The following is a 27,492-nucleotide window of genomic DNA, read 5'->3' as shown; positions in this document are numbered from 1 at the left end:
ATCTTAGAAACTGTGCCAAACTCTGCAGTCCTTTATACCCACAGCAAGTCTGGGAAGATTTTTTTTTTTCTTTTTTTTTGACATTTGCAGTATAGAAGGAAAAATTCGTTTCCTCATGAAGCTCTGCTGTCAGTCTAACTACATTAAAATTTTGTATTCACTTCCCAAAACAGTTGTGCCTGAATCACATAATGAAGATGAAAATTGTAAGACAAAGTTGAAAACTATTGTAACTGTTGGTTTGGAATCATTCCAAATACTACCTACATGATTGCGGGCACTCAAACACAACAGGGTTTTGTTTCTCGTAGAACTAAGGTCAAACGCATTAATAAATAAATAAATAATATAATGTAATAATTATGTGCAAAACGTTTAAAATCACATATTGCTGGTATTTAAGTGTCTTCAACTTCAAAAAGTTACAAAGAAGTCTCCAAATGAAAGATAGAGCTTTAGTTATACAGGAATCAAAGACAGTACAGAAAGTGACAAATATACTTACAAAATAAAAGAAAAGATCAAGTGAATCATCAGTTAAAAGTACTGTGTTAATGGATAATGAGTTTGCAGTCCAACTTGAGCTAAATGGACCTATATTACCTTTCCTAACTGTGAAGGAGAAATGGAGGTAAAAAAAGGTTTTGGTTCAAAATTGGGAAAATATTTGAAAATGTTCTTAATTTATGTAAACATTGAAGATTAAGTTGTATTAAATATACTAAAGGTTAGGAAAATGCCTTGATCATTGAATGTTCTTTGAAGGTTCTTGAAAGGGGATTATTTAGCTTTTGCTCTTGGCATATAACTTCAGCTTTTACACACTCAAAACTCATCTTCCTGTACTACAGTCTAGCTCTGAAGAGGTTAAAAAGTGGAGGTCCTTCATTTATAGACTAAATTCATTTTGGTATTTAGGAGTTATGCTCTGAACAGGTTCAAAAGTGTTTCATATTCTCCAGCTTCTATTCATCTAGTCTTTACCATCTTCCCATAAAACAAACAATGTGACTTTCTTTTGTTCCCTCATGCCTCATGCATAAGTTGTCACAGAAATCTTTATGGGAAGATATTCCCTTGGGACCAAAATAGCTTCAAAATGGCAGGAGTATGGCAAAAGTTTGTAATCCAGGTTTTCTCTCATACAAGTGTTTGCTCTTCTGTAAAGTCAACAATTAGTTAATATATACTTAATTATTTCCTCTGAGATGGAACACCTTCAAGACCACTCACTGTTGCAGAACACATCATGGCCTTATGAAAAAGATATATTTCTTCAAGCAGAAGAAGAGTCTAAAGCCAGCACACTTATAATAGTTTAAAACCTAAATTTAAAAACATTGAAAGAAGCAGCAGCAGCCTATATTGTAGTGAAATTTTCAAAGGAAGTATCAATACTGTTTAACTCTAGACACACACATTATAAATGAATTTATTAAATAAATGTCCAATATCACATTTAGATCTGTGAATCTAAGTGAGTACACATGTGCCACCCAAAGAAAAATTTTAAGTCTGTTTAGTACATCTTTCTTCTTTGTCTACTTTGTGTAGTAGCTTACTCATTGTACTGGACTTTTACAGTCATTTACAATATTCATTCCAGTAGAAGTCATCAGAAGTTATCTCTCATAACTCCTGAAATTGTGCTTTGTTCTACTGAACTGCTGCTACTGCTGCAACAAGGATAAAAATCTATCCACCTGCATCAGAGAAAAACTTTTCACTAACACTGTTTTTCTGTATCTTCTTTTCAGGTGTGAACATCTTCCTATGCATTGCAGAGGAAGGCAAGGTGCTAACTTGGATATTGAGAATTCCCTAGCAGATCTGTTCTAAAACTATGCATTACAATCAGAAATGACAAAATCTCCACTGCAGAGACCGTCATAAAGTATGGAACACAATATTTTTAAATGCAATTTTTGGAAGTTTAGATATAACGTTTAACCTGGTAAAAGGTGATAATAATAATAATAATAATAATAATAAAAACTCAGTTCCATACTACTTACCTTCATACTTCTCCACTCCATCTCTCAGCAGCCAACAAAGTTAAAAGCCACTGAGTATCTACTGACAACCAGATAGGGCAAGAGGTCCACCTTAATACCCACTTTCAGCACTCTACTTTTTAAATCTTTCTATCTCCCAAACTCACCATTTGCTCCCATGTTTTTCATCCGTATTACCATTTTCTGCCTCCCCTTTAGTTATCTCAACCACTGGACTAAAAGATCAAAATAACAGATTGAACTGAAGAAAGTTAAATACATCTTCCCATTTTTCTGTGCTTTAGCTCTGAGGATTCAATCTACTTAGTACCTGAAATATCAACGGTGAATCAATTAATTAAATTGTAAGTGCATAGATATATGATCAATACCAATGATCTGATGTATTTTTAAGCAGAAGAAAATATATTTTGTATTTTGTGAGTCTTCAAAATGTAAGAAATCAGATGCATAGGTTCTTTAACATAAAAAAAAATGTAAATAAAAAAGGAAAGGAAATTAAAAAAAAAAAAAAAGAGAGAGAGAGAGACAAATGACCTTATCATTGATTCAAATTGAAGCATGTGAAAAACACTGACAAAATTTAAATCACTTCTACAAAATCTACATATATGTCTTTAGTCATCTAAAATTTAAAGGAAAAATCCATCAAAGAACAGCCTGCTAGCAAAAGGACACAGAAGTATTAAAATGAGTCCAGAGGAGAGCCACAAAGGTGATCAGGGGCTGGAGCACCTCTCCTATGAAGACAGGCTGACACATTTGGAGTTGTTCAACCTGGAGAACAGAAGGCTCCAGGGAAACCTTATAACAACTTTCCAATATCTAAAGGAGGCCTACAGGAAAGCTGTGGAGGGAGTCTTTGTCAGAGAGTGTAGTGATAGGACAAGGGGGAACGGCATTAAATTAAAAAAGGTAGATTTGGATTAGATATAAGGAAGAAATTCTTCACTCAGAGGGTGGTGAGGTACTGGGACAGGTTGCCCAAAGAAGCTATGGATGCCCTGTACCTGGAAGCGTTGAAGGCCAAGTTGGATGGGGCTTGGAACGACCTGGTCTAGTGGACGTTATCCCTGCCTATGGCATGGGGGTTGGAATTAGATGTTCTGTAATGTCTCTTCCAACCCAAACCATTCTATGTTTCTATGATTCTATGATTGTTTCTATGATTCTATGATTCAATGTTTTTTCAGAATATTGAAAAGTATCTTAAGGTGTGAGAAACATAAAAAAATAATAATTTTGAAAATAAATAAAGAAGTTTTACTTATAAATATTCACTTATTTGCAGCTTTCTTACCCTCAGCATCAAAATTTCTATCCACAAGAAAAACAATAGAAAAATATATGTAATATTTTGCAGTCACCAAACACTTTCAAGACATGGAAAACAGATCATTTTCTATGCTATCAACTAATTAATAGTTCTTATTCTTTTCAAGGATGACATTAGTTTAGAGAGGGATACATGGTTTAGAGACATACCATTGGTGTTTGGTCCTGTCACAAAATGATTCCTGAACTCCCACTGACATTGTCATTTTCTTTCAGGAGCATTAAGTCTTATTTGGCACAGTAGTCTCCATAGGACACCTGTCACCCTTGTGCTATAGCACATTTCAAGTTTCACCTACCTACTTTCCATATTAGTAGCTTTCCACGTAGAAGGAAGGTTACTGTAGTGCATTAGGTTACAGGCTGGCAACCCCCCCCCCCCCTCCCCGAGATTCAGTCCAAGGGGGAAGAACTTGGCCTTGAGGCTATGCTCTGATGTTTATATCAAAGTGATACTGACACATAACAAGAGCAAAAGGCAAGAAATTTACCAACAAATAGATTCTTTGAAGGCAGCTTGTTTTGAATCTGATGTCTTTGTTCTTCTCTGTTCAGCAAGCTGGCAACTTGATGTAGGAGGCGTTACCTGGTGCATTTTGTTCTTAGTAATCGTACAACACAAGGGGACAGTGACTTGTCTTTTTTTTGACTGCATCTACATCTCTACTGACGGTTTCAGCCATATTGAAAGCATTCATTATCTTAGCAGTAATCTTATTCCAAAATGTTTTATCTAACATCGTATTAGTCTGATCTTTTAAATGTCATGTCTGACTTAATCCAAATAACAAGAAAACAAGAGAGATATGATCAATGCATTTTGTTTATTTATTTATTTTATAATTATAATTTTACTTACCTCTCTCCGATATTCAGAGTATCCGTAATTAGTCATGGACCTAAGGGCACAATAAACATATAATTCTTGCACTTAGAATATTTTGCATATTTTAGATGTTAGATTTTAAATGTTTAAGACGTTAATTTCTATTTATTTATTTATGCTTCTTACATTATTACAAGAATACCTGTTTTTATTTAATCTAACCTCATTGCTTTGTCTTGAGAAAATGTTAAATTGATAACTTTCTAGGAAGTTGGTCTTAACAGTAGAGTATTAGGCTGTTAATATCTGTCAGTACAATACCTACTAAAATTCAGGGAGGTTTCAGATGAAAAATAACTGATTAATTCATCTGGATGCTATGCAGATGTAACAACAGGAAAAATGTTGCTTCCTGAGACGTAAGTCAATTGCTTATGACCTGTCTTAGCTCAGCTCTGTAGACATATGGACAAACAGAAGAATGGGCACAGGTTCCCTCAGTACTTCCTTTAGGGAAGTCTAGAATTGAACACAAAGTTAGGCCTTCCCCACACTGTTTTTTGTTTTGTTTTGTTTTGTTTTTCATTAACTCTGCTTGCAATTCAGCACTGTCTTTAGTAGAACTGTCTTCTCTATGCCAGCTTAATGTTCAGGCTAACAGGAAAGCAAATAATGTACATTACTCATTATCAAAGTGATGTAAGAGATAGTGTGTGATCATTACTAAATATGTATATCAATCAATACATAGCTAAGAATATACTTTCATATCTTGATAGTCATATAGATATATATATATCCATGACTTAAACAAATTGAATAGACACAAGCCTATGATATCAGATAAGATGTACCTGAATGTGTAAAAGCAGCTGGCTGATCTCATTGTTAGTCTGTTTTCTGAATTTTTGACAGGTCATGACAATCAGACGAGGTTTCTGATGACTGACAATGGGTAATACTATGTCTGTCTTTGAGGACAACAAGAAAAGCAACTTGGAGAGCTATAGGCTCATCAAACTAAATTAAGTCCTTGGAAAGAACAAACCAAGTCTGAGCACTTTTTTTTTCCTTTTATGATGAGATTCCTTGCTCCCCTCTGGAAAGGAGAAAAATGAATGTTGTACATGATGACTTTAACAGGGTCCTTTACATGGTCTTGTTTGGAACCCTTGCGGCCAAACTGAAGATGTGTGGACTGGATGAATGGACTAGAAGGTGAGTAGAATATTGTTTGATCCCCCTGATCTTTGTGAAGCAATAACACATCAGAACTTTGCTTTTGTTTCATTTTATTCTTTTTTTATTGTTGTTTTTTGTTGTTGTTGTTTTTTTGTTGGGGAGGAGAGGTAAAGGTGTGTTGAAGGGAATGTCAGGACTAGGACAAAAAAATCTCAGTGACAACACCCCCAAAAATTCAGCTGCATATATATATGAAGAAAGACAGTCAAGGACGCTGCACTGAGAACATATTTAATTATTCAGTTCATTATTTGGGCAAGAACACAATTTAGATTTTTGTCTTATTATTACCTTTCCTCCGAAGTCGGGTGAAAAGATCTTTCAAATTAAGAGCTATGACTGAATATGTAGAAATATTTGATAACTGTTTTTTAAAACTAGACAATAAACACAATTTTAATTATCTTTTGAAGTTTGATGGATTTCATCTAGCTGAACAATAAGGTAAGAGGCACCATAACAAGAATGTAAATCTCTTTGTGGTTTATAATGTTGTCTTGTTTATTTATTTTTAAAGTATTTTTTTCATACAACTTTTATTTTTTTATTTATTTTTTTTTTTCTTTTAGATCAGAATTGACTATTTGAATTTATGTAAAAAACTGACTGCAAGTTTAACTATGAGTGTTGGAATAATTTTCCTTTCCTGTATGACATAAATTCATGATGATCTTTGATTTCCAAAAGTTGGGCAATACTAGCTTAAAACCAGAGTTCTTGAGTACAGTTAATCCCTCCAGCTAGAGAAGGAGCCTTCCAAAAGAAGAGACTTTAAGTTTCAAATAACTCTTCAAAGATACTTCAGAGAAAACTTGGTACCTAAACTTTGGATTAGAAAGTGCTTTCGTGGATTCAAAATAATAAGGTCCTTCTCCAGAAGCTGGTCAGGACACTGACATTTAAATGAGATTTTAATCATTACTTCATTATCTAGAAAATGTTCCTTTGTGAGTTGTCACTGTCAAAAGCCTGTATGATTTTCTTGTTAAACATGGGAAAAAAAATATGCATTAATAACTCTTTCTTGGCTATGATCTATGACATGGCTTAGATTACACCAAACTGATGGTGGGCAATGGTTACTCCTGTATTCATCAGGGTTTGACACAGCTTAGCTGTTAACTAACCAGGGGCAGAAGCATTAAGGTTTTTGACACTTTGCTAGAAAAAAATATAGGACTACGATGATTTAGAATATCTAGATTTTAGGCTAAAAGTGTACTCTCGGTAACTTGCTCCTGATTATAATTCTAGTCCTGAACATGCCTTCCAGTTGCACTGTTTCAAGAGAATACAATTCTCTTCATAGAAATTTCCTTGAGATTATCATAAGAATTGTTATTAGTTAAACACTGTTCCTGAATATCAATATTTCTTCACTGCCAACCTCCATTGCTATCAATTATCTGGGTTTAATTCACATAGAAAACAAAAGCTGTCTAAATGGATAAAGCATTAAAAATTCCACTCAGTAAAATTTCAAAGGTAATGCTGAGTGAGACTGAAGGGAATAATAATAATAATTTTCTGATCCAAATTCACGGCGACTTCTAAGGGTCAGACATGGATTATCTTGCATGCCAGAAAACAAACAAACAAACAAACAAACAAACAAACAAAAACTTCTGGCTTTCTCATGCTGTTCTCAGTCTAGTGCTGTGCTGGTATTCTGTGTGATTTACATTTGGCCCAGTAAAAACCAAAGTCCACTTTATTTATTTATTTATTTATTTATTCATGGACTCGGGAGTTTTTGAAACATGATTTATCTGTTGGGTTTCTTTTAGTGCAACACAATGATACCTTTGTTCTGGGTATCATTGAGCCACCTATCTAAAGCAATCACAGGTCTTACAGCATCTTCACTTGTCTTTTGATCTTGTGCAGGGTACTAAAACATCCTGAAAGACTGGTAAATTTTATTTGTACTCATACTTAGCCAAAATGATCTTATATATAAAATAATGTGTTGCTTTAGTTGTTGAAACAGTAACAAAGAGAAGAAAACAGGAAGAAAAAAAAAAAAGTTTTTTATGCTTTCATGCAAACTCTTCAGTATCATCTTTTATTTTTTACTAACAATGGATTTTTACTTGCATATGATTAGACAACTCATGTAAAATAATTTCGCTTTTGTTGGTGTATCACTTACATTTGCACTTTTTTTTCCTGCCCAGACAGTCTGTCTCATTCCTTATCTCATCCTTGGTCTTGATTTTGGTCTAGATTCTAATGCTAATACCAAATCTGATCTACCTTTTCATTCTTAAATATGAATCTGAAATAATTCCCTCATAGCTAATATCACAAACCTGAGTATGTTTCATTAGATAGTCAATTGATAATTTATAACACCATTATGCGAATTTGTAACACCAGTAGGGGTTTCTAGAACTTCTTTCCAAGTTTTCTGTAATGAATAGCAATTCTCATATTTTATAACTTGTACAGCTTCCCTGAAAAACTTCAGTGCAGTAACGTGCATGATTGTTAGTTTTCAGGGCCCCTTTTGAGTCAAATTTGCATGTTCTGCCTCTATTAAAAATGCAAATGAAGTCTATGTTTTCATTAATTTTCTCATAGTGTGAAATCACCAATTTATACTATAGTTATGAAATTTAAATTCTCTTCTTCTATTAACAGGAATTGCTGTGCTTCAAAGTTTTCATTCCACCTTTCTCTTCCCTAAAAGCATAAGCACTACTCTCCTGTGTCAAGAGAAAGTTTGATTTCACCTAGTTAATTCATTCTTGCTTGCAGCCTGAAGGAGAAAAAAGGTATTAAGGCAAATAAGGAGTTATAGATCACAGACTTATGCAATGACTGATGTAATCACAAGTCTTTTGACTGATACTCTCTTCCAGCTATGACAATCAATGATTTGTAATAGAGTTTATACCTAACTTCTAACCTCTGTTTTTAATAGATAACCAAGACTTGTTCTCTCTGAATTTGCCTAATCCTTTTAAAAATCTATTTACAATTCTTTTGCAACATTTTACAAATTCATTTGCAACATTGTTAGACATGAGCTCCACAGTGTAATATATTAAGTGTTATATAACATACACAAGTTAACGATTTTTTTTCCTCTAAATTTCTTGCTTGATAGTTTCAGGCATCCATTTTTGTTGTTCCTTTCATATGACAGAGTACATAATCATTTTGTATTCAGTTTCTATACTGTTCCACACCTGCCCTCCTCCCCCCCCCCCCTCAAATTCCCATACCCCTCACTATCTATGTCTTTTCTTGAGATGTTCACACTATAGCTGTGCCCTGGTTCATATCTATTCCATGTCATCAATCATCTTTTTTATTTACCCACTCCTTATCAATCTATTTATTAACACTGAATGCCTCTTCTATTTTATCACCCAGCATTATGAAATATTCCTGCATTTAGCACTCAGATTTAAATTTAGTAATATGTTGGACTTACATGGCAAGAGTTTAGTAGTAATGGGGCTGCAGCGGTGGCCTTTGTAAGAAGAGTCTAGAAGCTGCCCCATATTAGATAAGGGCCAGTTCCAGCTCAAAAAAACAATCCACATCTGGCCAAAGCTGAGTCAATGAATGACACTGGTAGAACCTCTGTGAAAGCATATTTAGGAAAGGAAAAAACTGCTGCACAATGACAACTGGGAAAGTGGAGACAGAATATGTGAGAGAAACAGCCCTGCAGACTCCAAGGTCAATGCAAAAGTTGGGTGAGGAAATGACTCAGGCACCAGAGCAAAAATTCCCCTGCAGCCTGTGGAGACAGCCATGGTGGAGCAGGCTCTACCCCTGCAGCCTATGGTGTACCACATCATAGCAGATCTCCACACTGAATCCCATGGAGGAGCCCACAGTGGAGCAGGAGGTCTGGAGGGAGCTGCTGCCTGTGGGGGAACCATGCTAGAGAAGTCTGTTCCTGAAGGATGGACCTCATGGTATATGGACCTATATTGGAGCAGTTCTTGAAGAACTGCTGTTTGTGGGAAGCCTATGCAGGATCATTTTGGGAAGGACTGCAACCTGTTGAAAGGACCTCTCACTGGAGCAGGGGAAGAAAGTGAGGATGAAGGAACAGCAGAAAGGAAACATTATGGACTGATCATAAACTCCATTCCCTCTTTCCTTGTGCCACTTAGGGGGAAGAGGTAGATAAGAGTGGATGGGGGAAAGGTGTTTTTAGTTTGTTTTTCATTTCTCACTGCTCTAGTCTGTTAGTACTGAGCAACAAATTATGTTAATTTCCCTTATATTGAATCTGTTTTACCTGTGACAAGAATTGGTGAGAAATCTCACTGTCCTTATCTCAGCCAATGAGTCTTTTTTTTCCATTATATTTTCTCCTTCTGAAAGAGGACTGAGAGAGCGGCATGGTAAAGTGTAGTTGCCCATAAGTGTGAAACCACCACAGGTGATAATAAATGTGTATGAAATAAGCAAAATTTACCCCTCAAAATTTCACCATTTTCTTCTATCTTCTGAGAATATAGTAATTATGAGTTTTAGCAGATATTCTGATGGGGTTTTAGGACTGGAATGTTAATCTTTAATCCTCCTTTTTTTTTTTCTTTTTTTTTTTTTTTCCCTTTATTCTTTGGTTATCATCTCTCTTAGGTCTTACCTTTTTAGAAGAAATTGGTTTGAGGCTCTCCTCAATCTGAAAGATTTTTAAAAGCACCTTTATCCACAAGTTTATCAATCTTTAAAGATTAATAAATCTGTAAGGCACAACTTCCTTGCACAAAACTGAAGGGTGTTTGTGGGAAAGGAATTTGCAGGTGGCTTTGTGCTGTTTCACACGTCCCTGAATTAGAGATAATGAAGAAATAAGAGGTAGAAACAAACCCTTGAGCAAGGTAGAGATAAATAACTTGGCTGCAGTGTTAAAGATGAGCTTTGGGCAGTGGCCAATTGCTGGCTGGCTTGAGGCACGCGTCTGAGGGTCTCTAACCAATTGTATGACAGATTTGGGTGCGTGGACAGCACATGGAGCTACGGAGAAGGTATATGTAGTGGAGAAAAATGGCAATAAAGGCTTCCTGTTCAAGAGCCATCAGGAGTCCATGTCTTCCATCTCTTCAGGTGTTCATACCTGGTTTATTCATATTTATATTATTTGTTTTCACTGTTTGCACCAATACATGACAGCTGTTTACAAATCACCACCAAAGTTCTTTTTAGTAATGTTTCATAAAAACCACATTCCCTCTCTTTTGTATCAAGGATGATTTGAACCATAGGTTGGTTTAGTAAATTAATGAAGAGATTCTTAATTGAGATCTGTATCAATTCAGTGATTCATATCTAAGATGAAGGGATTAATAACTATTTATATGATCTTTCTATGAGTACGATCCATATCATATTCAGAGATTTCATATCTGAGTTTCTTAAAAGTGTCTTTAGAACTCATTGAGCACCAGCTAGACTGGGATGGGCAGCAGGTTCCCAGCTTCACAAGGCTTTTAAATGGTGGAGTTCCTGTTTTACATTATTCCTGAACTTTGTTGTCTGTTTGAACTGCCTTCTTGCCTAACAGTCATTCACAAATGATACAGTGAAATACCTTGTCATAAGCTGTAGTAATACCCAAAACACCTGCAAAACCCTGTTTTACTCTGAAATGAAAAATAAATATCTTTTTTTGAATGAATATCTGTATTTTTTTCTTCAGATAAAACATTGAAAAACGTAGAGCCCATAGAAGAGCTCTTTTACACTTTTGAAATCTCTTTGGGGTTGATAACTGTTGCCAATATTTCAAATATCAAAGAGCAAACTCTGCAGTGATGGAGATATGCCAGTGTAACCTGGCCGTGTCAGTTCAGGCTAATTTCCATTTGTGACAGACGAAAGTCTTTGGAAGCATGGAAACTTCAAAGGCCATTAAACTGAGACGTATAACATAATAGATACATAGATTCAGGAAAAGGTTGTTTTATCAAAGCTAGGGGGTAATTAATGAAAATCCCTAGACTTTAAAGTAGGTAAATAAGTGTGAAAGCCTCACCCATTTCTGCAAAGCTACATATATTGGTTTGTTTTGATTTAAGAAGCTGATGATGAAGTCTAAAAATATAGTCTTTGCCAGGAAGAAGGCAGAGATACGTTGTCTGGACTGCAGACTAGATAGTGGATGATATGTAAATATGGTAAATATTAATCAGATTGAAGTGGAAAGAAAGCCTGAAGCTTTAGAAACTGTTTTGAGAGGATGAAACATAGTGACATGAATGTTTAATCAGTAGAAAACCAAGAGACTTGAGACATTTATGTGATACCTGTCTGAAGTCAAAACAGTCTCCTTTTATTACTTATTCAAAAATTATAACAACTAAGAAATGAAGATGAATAGACAATACATTTAGCATTTCATTTTTTTCCATATTGTCCATATCATTTTGTCTTTAACAAGCACAGGAAAGTAAAAACATAAACATTTAAAAAAAAAAAAAAAAGGAAACTCATTTTGAAAAAAAATATTTCTTGTGGTACATGTGAAAAAGAAGTATTGAGATGCTAAGATTATTGTCAATTTCTCATTTAGCTTCCTGGGGAAGGTCACATTCTCCCAGAATTTCCCAATTAACTACAGGAAGGTGATTTATTTATTTATTTATTTAGTGTTTGGTTTCACTTCCTTCCCTTTTAGTACTGCTACCAAAAACATGGAGTGAGCATACAAGCCTTAGAACCTTTGAAAATCATTATTCGAAGATGTCATTTCAGTATTTACCTGAAAGGAGGGAACCAGGAATTATAATTAAAACAAAGCTGAGCATATACCAGAAAAACAGATTTAAAATAAAAAGTAACTCCAACACTCACATTCAAATTTGTGTCTAAATATTTTAATGTCTTTTTATGTGAAGACACTACTACAATTACATCAGTGTTTTAAAATGTTTCAGCCCTCACAGACATGGATTGATAAGTGAAAAATGCAAATCCATTTTATTTTCCTTAGTTTACATCTAAGGATTGTAAAAGGATTTGTTTAAATATTTAGTTTTTCACTGATCATGGAAATCAATTTATTTTACTACCAATTTTATCTTTGCATCATTGGATAGATTGTGGATGGGATGTGTTTATCTTAAATAGTGGTAGTTATCTTACAGTCTAGTTTGTATCTTGGAGAGCTTCATTTAATTCTTTGAATTTTAACTCATTTTCTTCTCTATACTAATGTAGTTTTTAGTGTTCTTGTGTGAAAGATCTGCATTCATGTAACAGAAATTACATGATTTATGTCAGCGTTCCAGAAGAGATCCTGAGTTTCACAAACAGGTTTCTACACTAATGCTTTTTACACATCTTTCCATAAACTTTACACTATCCTTTATCATGTTAATCCCATAAAACATATTTAAATAAAGTTACATAATATCTGTGTTTAGAGTTTGGCCAAAGACCATAGCTTGGTTTTGTTTGCCCAGTCTGTTGACATATGATCCTCTTCAAAAAAAGCTTTATGCATAGATTGCTATCAGAGAATTTTCTACTTCATTGGCCACGTTTTGCTGATTTGCATTTCTAATAGCTAACAGTATTTTCCAGTTTAACTACTTTCACATAATAAACATTATTTCAGTTGTAAATCATGTACTGTTTTTCAAAATGGTAACTAGAAATGAACTGTCAACTTCCACCATATATAATTATATGTTGAATGGAAATTGATACATCTTTACCTGGTCTTTATGCAAGTATTTTATGTATACAACAATGATGTTTCTAGAACTCATAATAATATTTTTACTTATTGAGAAAAATCTCAAAAACTTTTATTTCATATCATCAGAAGACAGACTTGGTTCAAGTACTCGCATGCAAACTGAAGCTATTAAGACAATACTTCACTTCTGTTTTTCTATCATGTCTGTAGCCAATTATGGATCTTAGAACTATCTTATTGGCAGCTGGTTGCTTCCTTATTTAAATTAAAGCTGTTGCTGGAACGTATAATTTTCTGATATAGTAATATGGGATGAGAGATGAGTGGAGGTTGTAGGCAGAGATCAAGACAAGCTTCTTCTGTAATCTAAATTCTAGTTCTCTAAACACTGCTCCAGACCCTGAACAGTCACAGAACTGTTGTGCAATAATAACACTTTGTTGTGGTTTAACCCGGCTGGCAGCTAAACACCACACAGCCGTTCGCTCACCCTCCCCCCTCCCTCTCTGGGATGGGGGAGAGAAACGGGAAAGTGAAGCCGGTGAGTTGAGATAAAGACAGTTTATTAAGACAGGAATATAATAATATAAGGAATATAAGGAATATAATAATAACAATAATAATAATAATAGTGATAATGATAATAGTATTAACAATAATAATGTGTAAGAAAACAAGTGATGCACAATGCAATTGCTCACCACCCGCTGACCGATGCCCAGCCTATTCCCGAGCAGCCGGCCCCCCCCACCCCGGCCAGCCACCCCTATATATTGTTTAGCATGACGTCAGATGGTATGGAATACCCCTTTGGCCAGTTTGGGTCAGCTGTCCTGGGTCTGTCCCCTCCCAGCTCCTGCTGCACCCCCAGCCTGCTCGCTGGCAGGACAGAGCAAGAAGCCGAAAAGTCCTTGGCCTGGTGTAAACACTGCTCTGCAACAATTAAAACATCAGCATGTTATCAGCGCTCTTCTCATCCTAATCCAAAACATAGCACCCTACCAGCTACTATGAGGGAAAATTAACTCTGTCCTAACTGGAACCAGGACACACTTATTGCATTGTGATCCATACACCATGGGTGTATCTCAAAGTACCTTTTAGTACCTCAAAACATACTAAGAATCACATGAATGGCTATTTCCTCAATGTTCATTGCATAGATTCTAAATATAAGGTTTTGTTAAACACATGCCTTATGTGAAGGCAAATGTCATTCTTGGTATGTTACTTCCTCTAGTTCTTCAGTGTAAGAGGAATCCTCTGGTAAGAGGTGTTTCTGCATACAGAAACTGAATCATTTTGACAAATGTGCCATGACCATAGCATGGCTTCAGAATGTAGATAAACCTCTTGATACTCCGTCAGATTCCATCCATATCAACAATGATAACTAACATGACTTTTAGGCAGGAATTATTCCTGGCAGGGCTGCAATGTTCTGATCCAGTCCTATCTGACTATAAAATGAACAGTATCAGTCCAGGATGTCAAGAGAAAGAGTTTTAGTACTCTAGCATTATGAAAACTGTTAAAAATTTTTACCTGCTCATGTTCAGTTTAGTGGAGGTAAATATCAGTTTATGTTTAGCTGGAATTCATCTTCCCAGATTTAGCCCTCAGAAAAATAGGCATTGATATTAAAAGAGTTGAATAAAATCAATAATCTCTTGAAAGAAATAGATATTTCCAGAGGGTGATTCATCCAACTAAAATACAGAAGGTGAATAGTGTCCTGGAAGTGTTTTTTTGTTTGTTTTGTTTTGTTTTGTTTTGTTTCTTTCACTGCTTTGATTATTAAATGCACCTGAGACTTAATTCTAGCCATTTGTTAGGTGAGATTAATTCTCCATTCATATGTTTATATAGACTTCATCACTCTACATGCATTCTTATATTATGCAGTCCTTGGAGGAATGAAAATATTACCCTCTTATGGCTTACATAACCTTTACATTACCCTCTTATGGCTCAAACATAAACTGTATTTAAAGATTTTCTGCACTAAATTCATCAAGGGTGGACATAGATTTCTTAAATCTCTTCTCAGAAGTCCATTTATGATACAGTCTACTATTTGATCGCAAATAGGTATCATAATCTATTTAGGCACAGCAGAGTTTTTCTTATGTTTAACAGATCAGTATTCTCCATCACTTTTTTGAGTATTAAAACTTTCAGCTGTTTTCAGATTGTGCTGTGATTCATAGAGCTTTTTGGAAATTATTACTTCCTTTATTCCATGTTCAACAATCAATTGTATGTTATACATTCCTTTTAATAAGATGATTTGTGCCAGATGTCAATTTTTCTCATCTTCTTTTAAGAAACAAAATGTCAAAGAAAGTTAATGAAGAAAAACTGCACTACCGGGAGGTTGAAGAATTTATTGTCTTACACAGACTCATTAGATGAGGTGGCATACACCAACGGTGGCATTGATTACCATAGCCTGTGTACTCTTAAAGGTTAATGATCACGATGATTAGCTGATCTACTGAAACCAGATAACATTCAATTGAGATAAGTGACAGGTGATTGTAGTTATTTAAAAAGACCAGAAACAGACTCTCTTATGTTGCCACTTACTTATTAAAAATTGCCAAAAAAAAAAAAAAAAGAACTGAGAAAAATATCAGCTGTCTCTTTTTAGGAAAGCTTACTTAGTTTGACACTTCTTATTGCCCCTATTTTATCAATTGCCCCAAATATCTTATCTGTAAAAAAAAGATTAGCCGTATACAGACTTAAGAATATATACTCTAGCGGAAATTTTAAAATGTTGGTTACTTACTAGGAACTGTAATAGGGGGGTTCTAAAGCAACCCAGGTGTTTATTTTGACAGTATGGTTTTACAACCAGAGTGAGGTTGAAGCGGCAGGCCCATTAGAAATGTAGAATGGTTTGTTACATTATAATTAAGTGCATGGTGTTGAGGGAGAGTAGGTTGTTTCTTTTGCTCTTAGGTTTAGGAATTTAAACTTGGAAACTGAGAAAAGTAAGCACTGAGAATATTTGATTCATACTTTCCTACATCACAGGAAAAAACGCATTTCTGAAACTTAAGAGATGATACAGAAAACTCATTGGCCCTATATAAGCTGACACTGTATCTTAACCCTAGAGGACCCCTGTACCACCGAGTTTTGGTTGTTTGTTTTGATGTTGCTCCTGCACTGTGTTAGTGCATGAGAAATAAGATCTTCAGTGATAAGTCATGTTACCTCTCTAATTGATGAAACTGGAAAATTGGACAGGAAATGCATTAAAAAAATCATCCTTACTTGTTTGATAGAGGCATCCCAATAGATATTTCTTGAAGTCTTACTATCAACAGCATATTTAGAAACACAGACCTAGAAGGGATAACCATGACGATTAAAGTCAGTCCATCTGTTAGATGGAACTTCAGAAGAGTCCAAAAGGTCACATATTCTGTTCCTGTTTCACAGATGGTTAGAAGGGACATCTGGAGGTCACCTGGTCCACCCCCCACCTCAAGAAGAAACACCTAGAACATTGTCCAGGACCATGCCCAGGTGACTTTTGAAGATCTCCAAGGAGGTATACTGTACAACATCTCTGAACAACCTGTGCCAGTGTTCCATCACCCTCACAGTAAAGATTTTTCTTTTCCTGATATTCAGATGGAACCTCTTGTGTTCCAATTTTTGCCCATTGCCTCTTTTTCTGGCAGTGGGCACCACTGATAATACTATGGCTCCATCCTCTTTGCAACTTCCCTTTGCATATTATGAGTTATTAAATACTATCCCCATAGTACTTAGGATCTTTCATGTGTAGTACTTAGGATCCTTTTAAAGATAACATTTCATTTAGGCTAAAATTTGTGTTTGTTTGCTTTCTTGATATATATCCATGTCTACTGGGTCTGGCTGGGATGAAGTTAACTTTCCCTCCAGCAGCCCATACAGTGCCGTGCTCTGCACTTGTAGCATTGGTATTGCACCAGTGGAAGATGTATCCTTTTCATAATACATATACATATATGTATACATTTATATATATATATATATATATAATGGTATCATCTGGTATCACCTGGTAAGGTGATGGAACAGCTTATCTTTTGCATTGTCTCTAGTAATATCAAGGATAAGATGGTCTTTAGGGACAGTCAACATGGGTTCACCAAGGGAAAGTCATGCTTGACCAACCTGATAACCTTTTATGAGGAAATAGTGGAGGAAAAGAGTGGATAGATGATGGAAAGGCAGTAGACACGGTATATCTTGATTTCAGTAAAGCTTCTGACACCATCTCCCACAGCATCCTCACAGCTAAATGAGGAAGTGTGGTCTGGACGATTGGGTAGAGACGTGGACTGTAAACTGGCTGAAGGGAAGAAGCCAGTGGGTTGTGGTTAATGGCACTGAGTCGAGTCGGCATCCTGTATCTACGGGAGAAATGTAGGTGTTGGAAGACTATAAGCCAAATTGTGTCAACTGTTAGAAGATCAACTGAACTAAGCTGCATCTGTAGAAAAGCAATAAGTTAATACATCTCAGGTACTGTACAAGGAGATTATAATGCCTCCACTCCTCAGCCAGGTGTTTCAATGAAGAACGTACAAGATGACAGAAATGAAGGCCATAGCTAGTGACATGAAAAGCAGTAAGAAAATCATCATAGAATCATAGAATGGCTCCGGTTGGAAGGGACATTAAAGAACATCTAATTCCAACCCCTATGCCATGGGCAGTGATACCTTCAACTAGATCAGGTTGCCCAAAGCCCCATCCAACCTGGCCTTCAACACTTCCAGGGATGGGGCATCCACAACTTCTGAGGGCAACCTGTTCCAGTGCCTCACCACCCTCTAAGTGAAGAATTTCTTTCAAACATCTAATCTAAAATCTATCTTCTTTTGATTTAATGTCATTCCCCCTTTTCCTATCACTACACTCCCTGACAGAGTCCCTCCCCAGATTTCCTGTAGGCCCACCTTAGGTATTGGAAGGCCTCGATAAGGTCTTCCTGGAGCCTTCTGTTCTCCAGGCTGAACAACCACAGCTCTCAACTTGTCTTCACAGGAGAAGTTCTCCAACCCCTTTATCATGATCGTGGCCCTCACTGGACTCATTCTAATACTTCCATGTCCTTCTTGTGCTGGGGCCCTAAAGCTGCACTCCAGGTAGGGTCTCACGAGAGCCGAATAGGGGTGGAGAATCACCTCCCATAACCTGCTGGCCAAACTTCTATTGATGTAGCCCAGGATATTGTCGGTTTTACAAAGTGTGCTTATTTTGATCTTCTCATCAACAAACACCCCCAAGGTCCTTCTCCTCAGGGCTGCTATTAATCCATTGTCCACCCACCTTATATTTGTGCTTGGTATTGCCCCAATCCAGATGCAGGATGTTGCACTTGTCCTTGCTGGACTTCATGAGGTTTGTACAGGCCCACCTCTCAAGATTGTCCAGGTCCCTCTGGATGCCAACCTTTCTCTCCAGTGTGTCGACCACACCATATCAGGAAACTTGCTAAGGGTGCACTCAATCTCACTGTCCATGTCACTGACGAAGATGTTGAATAGTAAAATCCACTCCTGCATCCTTTTCTCTTTCATAACTTTTTTTTTTTTTTGTAGATAATAATAATGGCATTCAAATATGTTCAAAATACTTGGGAATCCAGAATTTTCACAGATAAATGTGGGAATGGAGAAAACTAAGTTCCTTCCCCCGTTCTTCCCCCCCCCCCCCCCCCAAAAAAAAAAAAAAAAAAAGACAGAAGCATCTATGGTAAGGGTCCAACCATTTTGATCCAAAATGAATCCACCAGAAAAGAGGTGCAGTCTTGAGACAAAAATATTTTAGATTTGCATTATTTGTCTTTGGAGTTGCATATCTAACAAGTCACTCATCTGCAATAAGTGCCAGATTAAGGACACAGTTTTATAAGGCTCTAAGATCAAAGATATATAGGTGTTATTAAGTGTTGAGCATTCTGCTTGAAAAAAGCAATAGATTTTCTCTTAAAAAAAGAGCAGGTTTTCACTTCAAAAGATAAATGGTCTTTGTTTTCTATTTTTTTATTAACATCAAAAATTATTTTCATTTTTGCAATGCAGTAATATTTCAATATGATAATTAGCTATACTATTTTTTTTGTAACATCCTTCCTCTCTGTTTTCAAAATTTACAGGGAAAAACAAAACACTCTTTTAAAGATCCTTAATTCCCCTGGTCTGCCTCTTGTAGTGTTTATTTTGACCATACCACTGTGGGAACATAGTAGAATACTTGAAACTACATAAAATAGTCTACATTTTTACTTTCTAATTCCATATTTGTCAATAGGCAAGTGATTTTTTTTCTTTTCAAATAGGTATCTGACACAACAAAATAATCACTGTAATATATGATCGGTATTAGTTTATAAGTGTTGCTGTAAAATTACTCCCATTATAGACATTCACTTGTAGAATCAGCAGGTGATAATCATTCAGTCCTGAACCTGACATACTACAACTGTCATCATAACACACTTTTAATCATTTTGTGAATGAACATTTAATCAGGTAGCTGCATATTTTGAATACCTTTTGAATACACATACAATTAAATTCAAAATCTCAAAGAGAAACTTTACAAAGTACTAGATTTTGCGGAAGTAGGTACCACATAAACAACATTAAATGAGTTCAGAAACCTAAACTCTAAGCCTGATTAATATTAATCTGTCATAAGTATAGATTGTATTACACTTACATGTGATTAATAGCATCTCTGCTCTATGAAAACACATTTTAGTGAGAAAAGCATTAAATCGTTTTTGAATAGCTAAACTTAACCCATAGTAATAGTTGAAATTGCTTTATTTTTGCTGTTTTTGTTTTTTTGTAGTTCTTTGTGTGTGTGTGCGTTTGTTTGTTTGCTTGTTCAACTTTTTTTTTTTTTTTTTTTTTTGTCTTCTGGAGAGGAGAGGAGAGGAGAGGAGAGGAGAGGAGAGGAGAGGAGAGGAGACGAGACGAGACGAGACGAGACGAGACGAGACGAGACGAGACGAGACGAGACGAGACGAGAGAGGAAAATCGTGTCCAGATGGCTTTTGAAGACCTGCAAGGAAGGAGACTCCAGAATCTTTCTGGGCAACCTGTGCCAGTCACCTGCACAGTATAGAAGTGCTTCCTGATGTTCAGATGGAGTCTCTTGTGTCCTAGTTTGTGCCCATTGCCTCTTGTCTTGTCATTGGGCACTACCAAAAAGAGAATGGCTCCTCTTTGCACCTTCCTTTCAAGTATTTATACAGATTCACAAGATGCCCACAGAGCCTTCTCAGTCTTCTTCAGGCTGAACAGTCACAGTTTTCTCAGTCTTTCCTCATGGAGAGATGCTCCTGTTTCTTCATCATTGTTGTGGCCCTTGTTGGACTGTCTCCAGTGTGTCCATATCTCCCTTGTACTGTGGGACCTAGCACTGGGCATAGCACTACAGGTATGGCTGGTGCTAAGTAGGGAGTATCCCCTCTCTCAATGTGCTAGCAACACTATTGCTAGCACAGAGCAGGATATTATTTCCTTCGACATAACAGCTTATTGCTGCCTCTTGTTCAACTCATGTTTGAGCTTATTCTGTGTATGTGTTGTGAAAACCCTCCTTCTTGATTTTCCTTTGCATTTTTGACAAAGAATTTCATAGGGGAAAAAATTATAAATATATATATATTTTCACTCCAGCAATAGTGAAATTTATTTATTTATTGGCTATGTTTAAATTAGACAGGAAATTCTATTTCATTTTATGTGCAATTAGAAAATTAAAGATCAAAAATGTTATCACAGTTTCTTAAAATTATGTCTTTTTAAAAACATAATTAAAAAAATATGTTGGTTTTTGTTTGTTTGTTTGTTTGTTTCACGTGTTTTTGTAGCTTTTCTTCCACTTAGTAGCTCACTAGCGTTCTTTGCTATAATTGGTGAATTACTATCAACACTCACTTTTCTTCTAAGGGTAAGATGAAAAGTTTTCTAGTCTGTTGTTAGGTATTCAAGGACCATAAATATTATCTAGCTCCAACCTCCATGTCAAGGGCAGAGACATCTTCCACTGGACCAAGTTGCTCAAATTCCCATCTAACTTGTCCTTGACCACCTCCAAGGATGAGGCATCCACAGCTTCACTGGGCAACCTGTTCCAGTGACTTAGCACTCCCTAAGTAAAGAATTTCTTCCTAACATCTAATCTAAATCTCCCCTCTTTTAGTTTAGAATCATTCTCCATTGTTTTATGACTACTCCCCATTGTCCTATCACCATTTGCCCTTGTAAATTTTAGCTAAGACTATAGCTGATTAAGTTGACAATTACATATAAATATATTGATTTGTATGATTTATTTACACACACGCACACAAAAAGATATCTGTGTATATATAAACATAACTATATATAGAGAGATACCTTTCCATATATTTATATGTGCTCATGTACATATATATATATACACTAGTGTTTTCAAGTGTTTAATATGGTAAAGCTTTGGCTGTAAATTACTGGTGTTAAATGAATATCCTGCTATTCTAAATAAAATTAAACTGAAAGTGTTATTGATTTGTTGTTACAGATGTTGTTTTGGTCACTAATGATGTTTGGCTATTTAATAGTTGTGTAGAACACTGCTTTGAGAAAATTGGTGGTGGAGAAGGCTTTATTATGTCAATGGAAATTTCATGAGAACCTTACACATTTAAAACTGATGAAGATTTGTAAAGAAAATTACAGGAGTATTAGCATTTCATTCCAATTCTTGAAAATCTGGCTGAGAATGGTATTTGGCTGTTCTTAAAAGAAGAACAGTCTCCTTGTAATTCAGATCAGGAAAAATTAATTAATTAATTAATTAATTAATTAAAGGTGAAGAAAACCATAATTGTGGATGCCTGTCATGCACGTTGAGGTTGCTTCAAAGAATACTTTAATAGCTAAAACTCTATGTTTACAAAGAATAACCACAGGATATCCATTGTGGGAAGCTCTCATTATTCAGTCCTATTAAATGTCAAAGTGTATAATAAAATTAAATAAAAAGGTCTACTGATATGAACAGATAAACTGCAAGCCTTGTAAAATATATGAAATGGAACTCTAGGCAGAGCTGAGTGAGGTATTCTAATATAATATAAAGCACATTGTCATAAATCTTTTCAAGTTACTTACATCATAAAGAATTTACTTGCTTCTGCCTGCTTGTTGCTCACTTCTGAATGTTTCTTCATCTTTCTAGTTTCTATAAGTAGTGTTAAGAATCAACATAAAATGGACCATGAAGGTCCTGGAACCCAAGGGTAATGCTGCAAGTAAAAGAACCGCAAAAGAAATAACAACCGTGGTGTAACAATAACAGAAATCTGTGCCTTCTGCCATAGATTTATATATCCTGTGCAGTTTTATCTGGTGACAACAAAACATTTTCAAAATTTTTGGTCTTGGTCTAATAAATTATTAATTACTTGCTTTCTATTCCTGTTGATGTAACGAAACATGGAATCATGGAATCATAGAATCATAAAATCATAGCAAGGTTTGGGTTGGAAAGGACATTAAAGACCATCTAGTTCCAACTCCCCTGCCATGGGCAGGGACGCCTTCCACTAGATCAGGTTGCCCAAAGCCCCATCCCACCTCAAAGACTTCTAGGCATCCACAGCTTCTCTGGGCAACTTATTCCAGTGCCTCAACACACTCACAGTAAAGATTTTTTTTTTTTCCCTTATATCTTATGCAAATTTACACTCTTTTACTTTAAAGCCATTCCCCCCTTGCCCTGTCACTACACTCCTTGACAAAGAGTCCCTCCCCAGCTTTTCTGTAGGCCCCTTTTAGGTACTGGAAGGCTGCCATAAGGTCTTCCTGGAGCCTTCTGTCCTCCAGACTGAACAACCCCAAGTCTTTCAGCCTGTCTTCATAGGAGAGGTGTTCCAGCCCTTTGATCATTCTCATCGCCCTCCTCTGGATTTGATATAGTAAGTCCATTTCCTTCTTTTGCTAGGGAGCCCAGAGATGAATGCAGTATTCCAGGTGAAATATAATTAGCAATGTTATATATTTTTTACCTAATCAATTGAAGGCATTATGGAACACAGAACAAAGAAAAAGAGAACTTTCAATTCCAAACCACTGTTTAATAATAAATGGAAGCTGTCTAAAATAATGTGTGTATATATATATATATGTGAGTATATATTCAGAAATATAATCATATCTTAATACACATATGAATCTATATTTTAAAAAAAAAAGTCATTTTTATATTACTTACAAACTGCAGTGAACTTTCATGACCTTGAATTATCAATGGTTTAATTTCTTAATAAATTGTCACAATTATTATCCATCTCTTCTTCAGTGCTGAGAGCAGTTTTGTTAACAGAGAAAAATATCACTTTAAGTATTATTTCTTTCAAATTTCAAACATATTGTGTGACAATTCTATCAATAGTGCCATAGCTGATGAGCTAAAAACAGCAGAAGAAATGACATTATTGAAACAATAACTGGCTATGTAGTGTAGGATGTATGCAGGTTTTCCGGTTTGTTTCTCTGATGTAAAGTTAGGCAGATGAACGTCACATTCAGTAATTCTTGTTATTGTTTTTGAAAAACATGACTAAAAATACATTTTTAATCTCAAATTACCAAATCTATAACATGTACTGCAGATACTCCCAGCAAATCAGGGAGAAAGAAAATAAATTAATAACAAGAAGAATACTACTAAGAGAGATGAATCTTTAGTATGAATTTTACCTTTACAGTGCTAACACAGACATATGACCAGGGTGCTGGTGAACCCCAAAATTGTTTTTGTTTGTTTTTTCTAACCCTTGAATAGGCACATAAACATATGAGTCCCATAAATCTTAATGAACCATATGTATTACCAGTAATTGCCAATTGTATTAGCCATTTTTCTAGATTATACTAAATGCTTTTGTATTGGTTAGTACAAAAAATACTATTCTGGTTAGTGCAAAATTTCATACTAAATATCCTAAGTAACAGCAACTGTTACAGTTCAGGTTTAGGACTTTGTTTATGTATTAAGTGAACCTAAATAAACAATGGTTTTGTGTTGCAACTCTGTTGAAATTCTCATTTTTACATTTCCTCTGAGATTTCCTAATCATTCCTCAATTCTACTTTTATGTAGTTCAGATAACACTTATGTTGTTGTTTCTCATGGTCATGGTCACTTGGTCAGTTTCTTTTTCTTTTTTTTCTTTTCCTTTTTGAAAAAAAAAAAAAAAAAAAAAAAAAGATATTTCCTTACAGGATTAGAACTTTTCAGGGTAATTTATGTTGAGAAAAAAATAAATAAATAAAAAAGCGTACTTTTTTTTTTTTTTAATTCAGTTAGATTACCCATTCAATATGGTACAGGATTATATAGCAGGAGTACAGTAAGATTTTTAAAGATCTGATGGTGTCAAGGTGATTATTGTCTCAGTGTTTTCTTATCCCATTTAATGGAAATAAAGCGTCACACTAAAAATCATGAAAATTCATTCTCAAAAAATATTTGTGGTTATTTCATTCTAGCAGCTCTATATTGTTTTATTTATTTAGATTCTTTTATTTTTTAGATTTAGTTTACATTATTTTATTTTTTTTAAACTATAATAATATTTCTTTTGTCCTTTGCAGCTAAGAAAAAAAAAAAAAACAGTTTATGAGTTTTTAACATATTACCATTAAACACTTAACATTAAACACCTTGATATGTTTTAATTTTTCATCTGCCAACAAATTCAGTGATATAAAGCAAAAGAAAAACTTATTTGTATGTATTTTACAACTGATTGTAATAAAAATGCTACATCTAAATAGGTAATAACAATATGGAGCTATGGATTGTTAGTTTTCTCTGATAGTGAAAGGCTATCTAGTGAAAGCAGGCTATAAGATTAGTATATTTTTAATTCCTTAGTAGCTGATTTGGGTATCCAAGCAAAATGTAAACTTTTGTGCCAATATTTATGTCTGATGAAGTGGAACCACTAGTCATATTTATTTTTCAATGTAAATTAACTTTAAATCATTCAATACAATAAAGAATACTAACAAAACAGAGATGCTTTGTCTTTAAAAAAATTTAGCCAAGTTTGAAAGATAGACACAAAGATACTTGTGAGAGGTGAAAACTACAGAAACTGAAAAAGAGAATATTCAATATTTGAATATTTTGCAAGTGTTTTTATGCTTGTTATTGTTTCCAATAATTGTAGATTTGTGTTTTAATGGTTGCTCATGACTGAATTCATGTTTTTGTAAACATGCATGCATGAACTAATTTTTGGTCAGTATCACACTAACTTACTATATTTTTTCTGTCTGTAGAAAGATTTATAATATTTTGTTATAACCATAGGGAAAATGTTGATTAAGTCCAAAGTGGTAAAAGTTACACTTACAAATAATTATGTGACAAACTATTATAAAAAATGAATAAAAATTGCTGATCCAAAATAAAGCACAAGATTGCATGGTGGGCATATCCATCATGTATCACAACCCAACTGGATATGCAGGAGAAGAAAGTAAATGATGGAATGAGTTTCAGGAAGTTTCATGATGTAATGAAATCCTTATTTGATCACCAATCCCTTCTAAAAGTTTCCACAGATCTGTTTAGAAATGCCAGAAAGGCACACTTCATGAATGAAAAATATAGGAGGAAATGTTAAAGAAGAACAAATTCGGGTGCTATGATAGAAGAATAGAGCAAATATTGTGGACAAAGTCATCCAGAAAAAAGCACAGAACATAACTTGAATAAAAACATCACAAAAAAAGTTCACTGCATTATTAAAGAGAGGAGTTAAAAAATGAAGTGTACACTAGGAATAAATTAAGAAATAAAAATTCTCAGAGTAATGAAACAAAACTTATTGTTGAAGTTCAGTTAGGTAGAGTTGAAGTTTAGTTAGGTAGAACCAGTACCAGATACAGATGTTTCAAAAAGAATTTATCCAAGATAGTTCCTAGAGCAGGTTTTCATATAGCACTGTACACAGAAAGACAGATTGTGTGAGTTCGTAGAGCCAGAAGGCATCAAAGAACACTTAAAAGATTATTATGAAGAGATACTAAAGATACTGAGTGGTAGTATGAGGTTTAGGAGAAAAGTGATGCAGAGAATGACAGAAAGATTAAGCTTTCCTCCTGGCAAATATATTCATATCATTTCCAAATAATAACAGGAATTCACATAAAATCTAAGGAGCTGTTGTTTTAGTTTTCAGTGTATTTAATTCTTATATTCTGTTGCTGCTTGGAGAAAAAGGCAAGAAAGAAAAATAAGAAATCAGGAGAAAAAGCACGGAGAAGAGGAAAACTGAAGTATGGAAAAAAGTTTATCAAACTAAGGTTAGTTTAGGAATATACTCTTCAGAGTAAGTCTGATTTATATGATCTTTACAGCTTATTAAACTTAATAAGCAGTCTGAAAAAAATGTAAGGAAAATGCAGGTTTGATCCTTACAGTGTGGAGCATGTGACAGAGATTTCAAGCCATTATCTTCAGGTTCTGCTTCAGGCATCTTAGCAAGACAGCATCACATTGACAGTCTGAAGAGGAGTTGCAACATGTCTAGGGTGACTAAAGTATTTAAGGAATAAAATGAAACAAAGATAAATGAGTCCAAGCTAAAGTCATAGAAGCTTAAATATCCTCTTTCACAGATCAGAGGAGGCTTTAAGATCCATAAGAGTATATCTTAGTCTTAGTGCCAATAACATTTGCTCAGAGATGTTCATATTTTCCAATTGCAACTGAAGCAAGAGTTTTGAAAACTCTTTATAACCTTATTAACCTCCATAGCTGAAATCTGTTCTCCCACTCTGCCACTTAGTTTAGTCAAGGATTAGAATTTTTAGTTTGGGAATTCTAATAAAAAGTTTGTACTGATTTCAAGAAAATTTTCACTATTATAGGCTATGCAAATTGCAAACAAAATATCTTTCATGCAAGACCTTGCTTACCTGAGTGGGCTAGCTTAAAAATAACCATCCAACCAACCAACAAACAAGACAAGTCTAAGAAGGAAAAAAAAAAATAAAAAAAATACTGTCTTAGTATCCCTAGAAGATTCTTTATTTTCAATGCTAGAAAATGAGAATATATGTATTCCCACTGACTTCTTCCCTTGCCCCAAACCAGCTATTCAAGATAATTAGCGCACAGAGTAATTGTAGACTATAAATGTTTACAGCCATGGAGGTAAAGTAGCAATTAGTGATAGCACAGGTGTGAAAGGAAGTTAAGTGAACTCACAGTCTGTTTGCATTAAAATATGTCTGTGCATTCAGAGGGTGCTAGAAATAAATTCAAGCATACATGTCCAAAACAAATAAAAATAAACAAGAATAACAGCA

Source organism: Anser brachyrhynchus, assembly GCF_964034855.1.
Source record: "Anser brachyrhynchus genome assembly, chromosome: 1".
Lineage (NCBI taxonomy): Eukaryota > Metazoa > Chordata > Aves > Anseriformes > Anatidae > Anser > Anser brachyrhynchus.
The sequence above is the reverse complement of the archived record's forward strand: the minus strand, read 5'-3'. Positions refer to the sequence as shown.